Raw genomic sequence first — 12,177 nt, 5'->3', positions numbered from 1 at the left:
TACTGTAAGTCATTGTTTTCTAGTTTTGCTCCTTTGTTTATGTACTTTGTTAGGCGTTGCGGAAACCTTGTGGCTCATATAAATAAACAATAATAATAATATATACAAAACAGACTTTTGCTATCAGCGCTAACAATAGTATACTGCAAATCTGTGTGTATGTAGCTAATAAATGAGTATTAGCTGTCATATTATTAAAAATATATAAGATTGCAGTGAAATCAAGGGATTATAATATTCTGCAAGTCCCTACAGTAGCACATATGCACCATTAGGTTTCAGTTAAATATACTCACCTCTTTGCAGTAAATTGGGAATTAGGGCACCATTGTGGGGCCTAAAATTAACTAGACCACAGGTTTTCAAACTCGGTCCTCAGGACCACACACAGTGCATGTTTTGCAGGTCTCCTCACAGAATCACAATTGAAATAATTAGCTCCACCTGTGGATCTTTTAAAATGGGTCAGTGAGTAATGAATACACCTGTGCACCTACTGGGTTACCTGCAAAACATGCACTGTGTGGGGTCCTCAGGACCGAGTTTGAGAACATGTGAACTAGGACACCAATAAAGGGCAGAAATGAACTGAGGTACTAGTATGGGGCATAAAATGAACAGGGGTACAAATATGGGGTATAAAACCAACTAAGCTATTTTGTGGTATATAATTTTCTACTTTACTGATAAATTATATTGTCTCTTTCAAAAGAAAATAGATTCAAAAGGTCTATAGGTTTATATGGTCGACATGACAATGGTCGACACACATATGGTCGCCGCATGGTTTTTTTTTTTTTCATGTTTATTTACTTTTTTCCTTCCTTGACTATCCATGTCACAAATAATATCCTTTAGTAACCTTGTGGCGAGCGAAGCAAGACACTGTGCCGAAGCATGGCGATTGGCGAGCAAAGGAGTTTCAACAATTGGAAGTCCCAGAGATCAAAACTATCCACACTAACCCCAAAAATGCAAAAAAAGCTGTCCACCATTTTTGTGCCAACCATTGTCATGTCGACCTTTTGTCCCTCTCAACCTTTTGTACCTGTCAACCTTTTCCAATGTCGAGCTTTCATATGTTAACCTTTTGTCCATGTTGACCTACTGCCTGTCAACCATATGGAGTCGACCTAATGACTGTAGACATAGTGCATGTAGATCTTATGTATCATACCCTCTTACAATAAGCTATATTTTTGTCGGTATCCGGACTCCAGGTCGACAACATAAAGGTCGACACACCTTAGGTCGCCGCCAATTGGTCGACACACCTTAGGTCGACGTGGACAAAATGTCGACATGGACAAAAGGTCGACAGGAACAAGGTCGACATGGAACAAGGTCGACATGAGTTTTTCACAATTTTTTTCTTTTTTGGAACCTTTTCATACTTAACGATCCACGTGGACTACGATTGGAACGGTAATCTGTGCCGAGCGGAGCGGAGCGAAGGCACCATGCCCGAAGCATGGCGAGTGAAGCGAGCCATGCGAGGGGACGCGGTGCACTAATTGGGGTTCCTGATCACTCTACGAAGAAAACGACACAAAACCCCCATAAAAAAAACTCATGTCGACCTTTTTCCATGTCGACCTTGTTCCTGTCGACCTTTTGTCCATGTCTACCTTTTGTCCATGTCGACCTAAGGTGTGTCGACCAATTGGCGGCGACCTAAGGTGTGTCGACCTTTTTGTTGTCGACCTGGAGTCCCAGACCCTTTTTGTCTATGCTGATCACTATTTCTATAGACTTAAAATAGTGTATTTGATGGTTGTGTTGCTGAAAGGCACAGTGTAATATATTTCTGAGTTGTGTATTGGCTATTGCCGTCCACATAACACATTGTTTATACATGGTTGAGCCACATTATTATGACCACCAGCTAACAGCCAGAGCAACCGCCCTGTGCAGCACGGCAAGCAGCTAGACGGGCTATACTGTTTTAGGCACACATTGGATAGCCCACAGGTTCATTTTGATGGTGAGCTGTTCCACTGTAGAGTGTCGGTCGTCCCTCACGCACCTTCGTAGCCGACGTTCACTCTCATATCAATGGAACGTGGTGCTCTGCAGTTTCCACACTGGTTATTTGCAATGGTAGTTTGTCCAGTCATGATACACCTTCACCACAGCAGCATGCGAACAGTTTACAAACTGCGCTATTTCAGAAATATTGCCACCCTTGGCCCGAAAGCATATAATCATCCCTTTTTGCAATCGCCCCTTATACCCATGACAGCAACGAGTGATATGTGTGACGACGGCCTTTCACACACCTTTTATACCCACCAAGCCAGCGCACAACACGTGACATACTTCATGGGCTACACGCTGCCTACATCAAATCTAGGATGTGGTCATAATAATGTAACTGGAGTGTATATAAATATGAGATATACATAATAGGATTTTAATTACCTACTGGTAAATCCTTTTCTCGTAGTCCGCAGAGGATGCTGGGGTCCATATTACTACCATGGGGTATAGACGGGTCCACCAGGAGCCATGGGCACTTTAAGACTTTGATAGTGTGGGCTGGCTCCTCCCTCTATGCCCCTCCTACCAGACTCAGTCTAGAAACGGTGCCCGAGGAGACGGACAACTTCGAGAGAAGGATTATACACAGATAGTGGCGAGATTCACACCAGCTCACACATACATGGCAAACCAAGCTAACCAGTTTGAAAACTCAGCAACGGCTGATCAATATTACTTAATCAAGTAAGAAAAACAGTACTTAACCAAGAACAAAGCAGTACTGAACTAAGTAACCACTGCAGGATCACGAAGCGCTGGGCGGGCGCCCAGCATCCTCTATGGACTACGAGAAAAGGATTTACCGGTAGGTAATTAAAATCCTATTTTCTCTTACGTCCTAGAGGATGCTGGGGTCCATATTAGTACCATAGGGATGTACCAAAGCTCCCAGAACAGGAGGGAGAGCGTGGAGGCTCCTGCAGAACTGATTGACCAAACTTAAGGTCCTCAGTGGCCAAAGTATCGAACTTGTAGAACTTAGCAAACGTGTTCGACCCAGACCAAGTAGCCGCTCTGCAAAGCTGTAAAGCTGAGACACCCCGGGCAGCCACCCAGGAAGAACCCACTTTACGAGTAGAGTGGGCCTTAACAGATTTTGGACACGGCAATCCTGCCATAGAATATACATGCTGGATAGTGACCCTGATCCAGCGAGAGATCGTCTGCTTAGAAGCAGGACACCCAAATTTCTTGGGATCATGCAGGACAAACAGAGAATCCGATTTTCTGTGACAAGCAGTTCTCTTCACATAGATTTTTAGAGCCCTTACAACATCCAAGGACTTTGACGGAACTGAGGAGTCAGTAGCAACTGGCACCACAATAGGTTGGTTGATATGAAAAGCCGACACAACCTTTGGAAGGAACTGCTGACGTGTCCAGAGCTCAGCTCTATCTTCATGGAAAATCAAGTAGGGGCTTTTACAAGACAAAGCCCCCAACTCCGACACACGTCTAGCAGAAGCTAAGGCCAACAAAGTGAGAGCCGTCCACGTGAGAAACTTGACCTCAACCTCCTGTAGATTGGAGAAACTGTAACACCACGTTAAGATCCCAGGGTGCCGTAGGCGGCACAAAGGGAGGCTGGATGTGCAGAACCCCTTTCAAGAAAGTCCTAACCTCAGGGAGGGAAGCCAGTTGTTTCTGGAAGACAATGGATAAGGCCGAAATGTGGACCTTTACGGATCCCAACTTCAGGCCCATATCCTCACCTGCTTGCAGGAAGAGGAGAAACCGACCCAGTTGAAACTACACCGTAGGAAACTTCTTGGATTCACACCAAGATACATACTTTTTCCAAATGCGATGGTAATGTTTAGACATTACTCCTTTCCTAGCCTGTATCAGAGTAGGAATAACCTTGTTCGGAATGCCTTCCGAGCTAATATCTGGCGTTCAACCTCCATGCCATCAAACGTCTTGATAAGCGAACGGCTCCTGTTGCAGCAGGTGCTCCCGAAGAGGAAGAGGCCTCGGATCTTCCAGCAGTAGAGCCAGAAGATCCACGTACCAAGCCCTTCTTGGCCAGTCCGGAGCAATGAGGATTGCCTGAACTCTTGTTCTCTTTATGAGCTTTAGAATCCTTGGAATGAGTGGAAGTGGAGGAAAGACATACATTGACTGGAACATCCATGGAGTCACCAGGGCATCCACTGCCACTGCTTGCGGGTCTCTTGACCTGGAACAGTACCTCCGAAGCTTCTTGTTGAGATGGGAGGCCATCATGTCTATTTGAGGTACACCCCAAAGATTTGTCACCTCCGTGAACACCTCTAGATGGAGGCCCCACTCTCCTGGATGGAGATCGTGTCTGCTGAGGAAGTCCGCTTCCCACTTGTCCACTCCCGGAATGAAGATTGCTGACAGCGCCAACGCATGACTTTCTGCCCAGAGCATGATTCTTGTTACCTCTGACATTGCAGCTCTGCTCTTCGTTCCGCCCTGTCGGTTTATGTAGGCCACCATCGTTACATTGTCTGACTGCACCCGAATGGCGCTATCTTGTAGAAGATGTGCCTCTTGTAGAAGACCATTGTACACGGCCCTTAATACCAGAATGTTGATTGGAAGAATGGATTCCAGACTTGACCACCTTCCTTGGAAGGTTTCCCCTTGGGTGACTGCGCCCCAACCTCTGAGACTTGCATCCGTGGTTAGAAGGATCCAGTCCTGAATCCCGAACCTGCAGCCCTCTAGATGGTGAGACAATTGTAGCCACCACAGGAGTGAAATTCTGGCTTTTGGCGACAGACGTATCCTCTGGTGCATGTGCAGATGAGATCCCGACCACTTGTCCAGGAGGTCCAGTTAGAAGGGCCGTGCATGAAATCTTCCGTACTGAAGAGCCTCGTAGGAGGCAACCATCTTCCCCAGAAGGTGAATGCACTGATGAACCGATAACCGGGTAGGCTTCAAGACACCCCGGACCATACTTTGGATCACCAACGCCTTTTCAACCGGTAGAAATACCTTCTGCACCTCTGTGTCGAGGATCATCCCCAGGAAAGACAATCTCCTTGTCGGCTCCAAATGTGATTTTGGGAGATTCAGGATCCATCCATGTTCCCTGAGCAGTTGAGTCGTGAGAGCAATGGACTGCAACAACCTCTCCCTGGAAGATGCCTTTATCAACAGATCGTCCAGATAAAGAATTATATTCACCCCCTGCCTGCGGAGGAGGATCATCATCTCTGCCATTACCTTGGTGAACACCCTCGGTGCCGTGGAAAGGCCGAACGGCAGTGCCTGGAACTGATAGTGACAGTCCAACAGCGTAAATCTGAGATAAGCCTGGTGTGGCGGCAAAATTGGAATATGGAGGTATGCATCCTTGATGTCCAAGGATACCAGAAACTCTCCCTCCTCCAGTCCTGAGATCACCGCTCTCAGAGACTCCATTTTGAACCTGAATTCCCTTAGATAAGGGTTTAGCAACTTCAGGTTCAAAATTGGCCTCACCGAACCATCCGGTTTCGGTACCACAAACAGGTTTGAATAGTAACCCTGGTTTACCAGATGCGGTGGAACTGGAACAATTACATCTGCCCTTTCCAATTTGTGAATGGCTTCCTGAAGGATATCCCTGTCTGTCAGCAATGCTGGCAGACCTGATTTGAAGAACCAGTGGGGTGGGAGTTCTTGAAACTCCAGTTTGTTCCCCTGGGAAACAATATCCTGTACCCAGGGATCCAGACCGGACGACACCCATACGTGACTGAAAATGTCTGAGCCTCGCTCCCACCTGCCCGTTCTCCAGGCAGGGAGGTCCACCATCATGCTGAGGATTTTGAGGACACAGAGGCAGGTTTCTGGTCTTGGGAACATGCAGTTGCCGGTTTTTGGGATTTAGCTCGGCCACCCCTGAAGAAAGTGGTAGGAGTCTTGGACTTTTTAGCTTTTGCAGACCGAAAAGGACTGCACCGAGGACGTAGAAAAGGGTTTCTTCGTCGTCTGAGAGGCTGAGGAAAGAAAGGTTGACTTACCAGCGGTTGCCGTGGAGATCCACGCATTCAATGCTTCTCCAAATAGAACCTGACCTGTGAAGGGTAGGTTCTCCACACTTCTTCTGAATTCCGCGTCTGCAGACTATTGGTGTAGCCAGAGTCCCCTTGCAGTCAGATTACCCAGGTCCTTCATGGCCTCCACCATAAAACCCGCAGAATCCTGTATGTTACGTAAAAATAATTCAATGTCACTTCTATCCTTAGAATCTAAGTCCTCTAGTAATGTAATAAAGGTTATATCAAAGCGCTATGAGGGGAAGGGGAAGGGGAAGATACCAGTATGTTTACAGCTCTTTTTTTAATTAATGAGATGAGTGTCCGGAATTTATATTTTCTAAGCAGTATGTTTGGATTCCATATATATGCCTTCTGGGGTGTCCTCAGCAGGTAGTTATAAGCTAGCTTTCCCTATCTCTACCTTGTTGTAGTGGTGACTTCTGGCTCCCGTGGCTGGTTTCCAAGCTCCTGCTTCACTGTATGCACGGCCGAATTGCGGGTGCGGAGCACTTCCGGTCGCGGCAATGACGTACTTCCGGTCACACGGTCCAACGCGTTTCATGCCTCAGCACTTAGTCATGGATAGAATATGCTGCATGGGGCACTCTATTTATTGGATGACATTTAAAAAACTTTATTTATAAAACATTTAAAAACGGAAGTCCTTTATCTCCAAACAGGAAGTGATGTCATTATTTGGAGGCAACCTCATGCTTTTTGTTTTTACTGGTATCAATAGGGGATTAGTGTATAAAATGGATTATATGAAGTTAATATGTGAATAAAATTATTTTAAAAATTATTTTAAAAGGGTGTCTTTACATAAATAAGATATCTTTACATTTATAAGAATATGGGTATTTTATTTATTCCAAAAAGGTTTTTAAATTTATGTCTATATTAAGTCCGTTTGGTTGCAGAGTTTTTAAATGGTATATCCATTTTGTCTCATTCCTTAGCAATTCTGCTGTGCTATTTCCTCCTCTCCAATTTTTTTGGACTTTTTGTATTTCCTCTAGTAATGTGCCTGACCACTTTACTATGGCTTTAGAAATAAATGCACAGGCAATAGTGGGCCTTAACGCCACTCCTGAAGCAGTGTATATGGATTTGAGCGTAGTTTCAATCTTGTGGTCTGCCGGTTCTTTCAAAGAGGTAGACCCCGGGACAGGTAAAACCACCTTTTTAGACAGTCTAGATACAGAAGCGTCTACTATAGGCGGGTTTTCCCACTTTTTTCTATCATCCTCAGGGAAAGGAAAAGCCACAAGAACCCTCTTTGGGATCTGGAATTTTTTCTCTGGATTTTCCCAGGATTTTTCAAACAATGCGTTTAGTTCCTTAGAGGCAGGGAAGGTAAGGGAGGCTTTCTTATTGTCTGTAAAGTAAGCCTCCTCTACCTGCTCAGGTGGTTTGTCAGTAATGTGTAACACATCCCTAATAGCCTCAATCATGAGTTGCACCCCTCTTGCCAGGGCGGCCTCACCCCCCCGCATATCTGCATCACCCTCTGCCGTGTCAGAGTTGGTGTCCGTGTCGACCTGCATAATCTGAGCAAGCGCACGTTTCTTGGACACACCAGGGGATTTTGAGGTAGTGGGGACTGAACCAGACTAAACCTCCACAGATTGTTTTAAAATCTGTGATTCTGTCTCATAATGTGCAATCCTAGTAGAAATCTGGGATATCATTCCCTTAATAGAAGCTACTCACTGGTGCTCGGATTCAAAAGGCTGAGACAAAATATTACATTCCTGAGTACAAGGAATGGATTCCTCTGGAGAAGATACATATTCTGCCGCACAAGACACAGAGTCCCTGGACATGTTTATGTGATAATTAGCATACACACACAGGAAAATGTCAGACACAGTTTTCCCCAAGTACCTTCAGAGAAACACAGAGATTGGAGCCAGCACACACAGCGCCCCAATAGGCAGTGATAGAGCAACAGCCTGGCGCTGCCTGTGTACCTTAATAGATTACACAGTTAATTTACAGCCCCCCCCCCCACCTTCTACAACCCCCTGGTACCGCACAGGATAGCTGGAGTCGTATGGAGGGTCAGCGCTCCCTGTCAGCATCTCTCAATGATGAACTGCAGGAAGAAAATGGCGCTAGTGAGCTGCTGGGTCCGCTCTGAGAAGCTCCGCCCCCAAACATGGCGCAGCTTCCCGCATTTTAAAGGATTATACTGGCCTGAGGTAATTCAGTCTAGCAGCAGAACAACGTCCCTGATAGGATTTGTGACCAGTTTTGAGGGTATTTGCGCTGGCCCAGGGCGCCCCTCACAGCGCCGCACCTGATGTACCGCTGAGCCGTCTGGAGCGCAGTGTCAGTACTGTGCTCCCACCCTGATGCTGCCATTCACACCGGCTCCCCGCTTGTCGGGTCACCGGTGACACAGTCACCACCGCGACCTTCTGGCTCTGTTAGGGGGTGGCGGCAAGCTGCGGGAGTGAGCGGTCGCCTCGGGGGCTAACGGTCATCACCCTCAGGAGCTTAATGTCCTGTCAGCTGAGATAGTGGCCATTAAAATCTGAGGGTTGGACACTACTTCCCCCCTAAGTCCCACGAAGCAGGGAGGCTGTTGCCAGCAGCCTCCCTGTGCCTAACATCTTTAAAAAATAAAAAAAAAACAGAAAAGCTCTAAAAGCTCCCCTAGCTGTGACCGACTCCTCCGGGCACATTTTCTAAACTGAGTCTGGTAGGAGGGGCATAGAGGGAGAAGCCAGCCCACACTATCAAAGTCTTAAAGTACACATTGCTCCTGGAGGACCCATCTATACCCCATAGTACTAATATGGACCCCAGCATCCTAGGACGTAAGAGAAATATATATATATATATATATATATATATATATTGCTCAAGTCAAATTGCTTTCTAATAAATATTTAAATTGCCAGCTCTAATATATACTGTGGACGCCTGCGCATCTTATTACCATGTGCTATGAATGTGCGCTATACATCTCAAAACACTGCATCCCATAAGAGAAAACAATACACCACTAATAATGTGTGGAGTCTGTATGTTCTCTCTATGTAATTTTTTTTTACTTTGACAATATATATATATAATATATATATATGTATATATATATATATATATATTTATATTTTAACAAAGCGACCTTCCACCAGACAAGACGCTGACACAGTTGAATGGGAAAAGCAGTCTGTTTACTTCCACAGCACAACAAAAAGGTCTTTATCACGGCAAGTTTACAGGGTACCTTAACCAGGCACCGGTCCACAAACAGCATGTACACAAATCTCAGGCTCCCCGGCTCTAACCCACTGTCTCGCCCTCTATCGCCTGGTAACTTGTTGTCATCAGGAGCCCTGAGCCCTTGCCCTAACGAGATTGATAAAAGTGTGGCACAGGTGTGCCTGATTGCTGGGAGTGCCTGCTTCAAAACCTGAACCAGACCTGCATGGATAAGAGCCTGCACACTCTCTTCCATCCAATCCCCAGGGAGCCAAAACCGGCCGTGCTAAGGCCGAATGACAACCTGCTCTGTCCCAAGACCTCCCTGGGCCTCCTCTTGGTCATACTTGCCTACCTGACCCTCTCCATGAGGGAGAAAATGCTCTGTTCCTGGACTTTCCTGGTAATGTATGATTGCCATCACCTATGGTGAAACACCTTTCTTATCAATTAACTAGCTCACCAGGATTCTGAAGACGATTGCAGTAAAATCGAAACATTGATCAGCACGTTGTTCTGACTCCATGTTAAAACGATCTGAGAGTGCCGCCCGCCGTTGTTTGTGTATATATATATATATATTTATATATATTAGAGAAGTGCGCCCAAATCTTCGGTGTTGGGTTTGGATCTGTATCTCCTTCGTGTTTTGTATCTGTATTGGTTTTGGTTTTGTATCTGTACTTTTTTTTTTTTTAAACAAATCATAAAAACAGCTAAAATTACAGAAGTTGGGCCTGTTTTTGTTTCTACAGTATTATTAACCTCAATAACATTCATTGCCACTCATTTCCAGTCAATTGTGACCACTTCATAGCTCACAATATTGTTTTCACCCGCTTTAGGCCAAAAGGTTGCACTGAGGTAACTGGATGACTAAGCTAAGCGACAGCAGTGGGTGGCACAAACATGTGGCGCTTAAACTTCCAACATCGCACATCTAGGAGTGGCACTGCAGTGGCAGACAGGATGGCAGTTTAATAAACTATGCAACAAAAACAAAACAGTCAGCAATGCCCCAAACAGCACATAATGCAAAGATAAGAGGTACAAGATGGAATTGACACCGACCCTTATGTTGTATATATTAAACAGGACATGCACAGTTTAACAGACCAATAATTTCAGCGACAGGGACTGTCACTTGTAATTGAAATTGTTGGTTTGTTTGGGCCCCCACAAAACAAGCTGGCATTGGGCAGTGCACAAACTGGCTCTAGATAGCAAGATGTCATCATCAGCATCCGATTCCTCATCCACATCAGTGTGTACATTTTCTTATTCACACAATATTAATTTGCCCCTGCTGGTATCCACTGTATAAGGTGCCTCTTTATTTTGTGGACAGAATTGTCGGTAAAGGTCTTCCTCGTGGATTGGCAATTAATTTTAATGAACATCCTATTTTCCACATATGCAGTGACAATAGACATTTCAGTCATTGTAGGCAGCTCCTTCAGTCCGGACCAGATGTCAAAAGTTGTTCCTGACTGATCTGCATCACCGCCAGCGGGTCTCTGAGTTTTTCCTCGTAGCCACAGTTGCCAGAGAAACTGAAGGAGGAGATGTTGCCATATCACGTGCCGCTTGAGCTAACAATTTGCTCACAAACTGCTCTTTGCATTCATTCAGATTTGTGTCCGTCGGAAAGAAATATACAATGTAGGACTTAAACCTAGAATCAAGTATGGTCGATTTCAAATTAACGACCCTTGAATCCTGGCGAATGAAGGGCTTGATCTACAAGTCTGACATGCTTAGCATAGTCCCTTCTTTTTAGCTCCTCCTTCAATTTGTCCAGCTTCTTTTCTAAGAGTCTAATAAGAGAAATAACCTTACTTAAGCTGCCAGTGTCTGAAGTAACTTCACATGTGGCAACTTCGAAGGGTTTGAGAACCGTGCACAACACGAAAATTATTCTCCACTGTGCTTGACTAAGGTGCATTTTCACTCCCTTCCCTATGTCATAGGTCAATGTGTAGCTTTGGATAGCCTTTTGCTGCTCCTCCATCCACTGAAGTATATAGAGGGTTGAAATCCACCTCGTTACTACATCTTGCTTCAGCTGATGGCATGGCAAATTCAACATTTTTTGCAAGTGCTGCAATATTCTACATGCACTTGCAGAAAGGTGAAAATGTCCCGAAATTTCCTGGGCCACGGACAGCATCTCCTGTACACCCCTGTCATTAAAAAATAAAATTTGCACTACCAAGTTAATTGTGTGAGCAAAATATGGGACGTGTTGGAATTTGCCCAGATGTAATGATCTCACAATATTGGTGGCATTGTCAGATATCACAAATCCGGAGGAGAATCCAAGTGGGGTAAGCCATTTTGCAATGGCTTCCCTGAGTTTTTCTAAGAGGTTATCAGCGGTGTGCCTCTTAGTGAATCCGGTAATAAACAGAGTAGCCTGCCTCTGAAAGAGCTAGCATTTCTGAGATGCTGCTGCTGCTGCTGTCGAGAAGGGCTTACATCATCATAAAAGACAGAACCACCACTCATAAATAAAGGCCAAGTCCTTAGCCTTTCCTTGCCACTTCGTGTGGTGAATGGCATATTGCCAATTTTATATTTCTCTGTAGCTAACTTATTCTTTTTTAAGTTTTTTTTTCTTTGCCACTGTAAAATGATATTGCTTCTTTAATTTTACATGCTCTGACTTAAGCCGTCTATGCCCTTGGGCATCGGCCATAGTAGATTATGTTGACGGACTTGTATCATCATGACTGGTGGCAGCACCTGCACCACTAGTATGTGCTTCCTGCACTCCTCTCAATTGTTCATCTGCCATATCTATACACAAACACGAATGAAGTGGGGTACAGCACACACCACAATTTATACAACAAATGTACCACCTACAGTGTCACAATACGTGTATCAGTCAGAAATAGTAATCAAACACTGCGGTTTAATT

Source organism: Pseudophryne corroboree, chromosome 1, assembly GCF_028390025.1.
Source record: "Pseudophryne corroboree isolate aPseCor3 chromosome 1, aPseCor3.hap2, whole genome shotgun sequence".
Lineage (NCBI taxonomy): Eukaryota > Metazoa > Chordata > Amphibia > Anura > Myobatrachidae > Pseudophryne > Pseudophryne corroboree.
Note: the sequence above shows the minus strand (reverse complement) of the source record.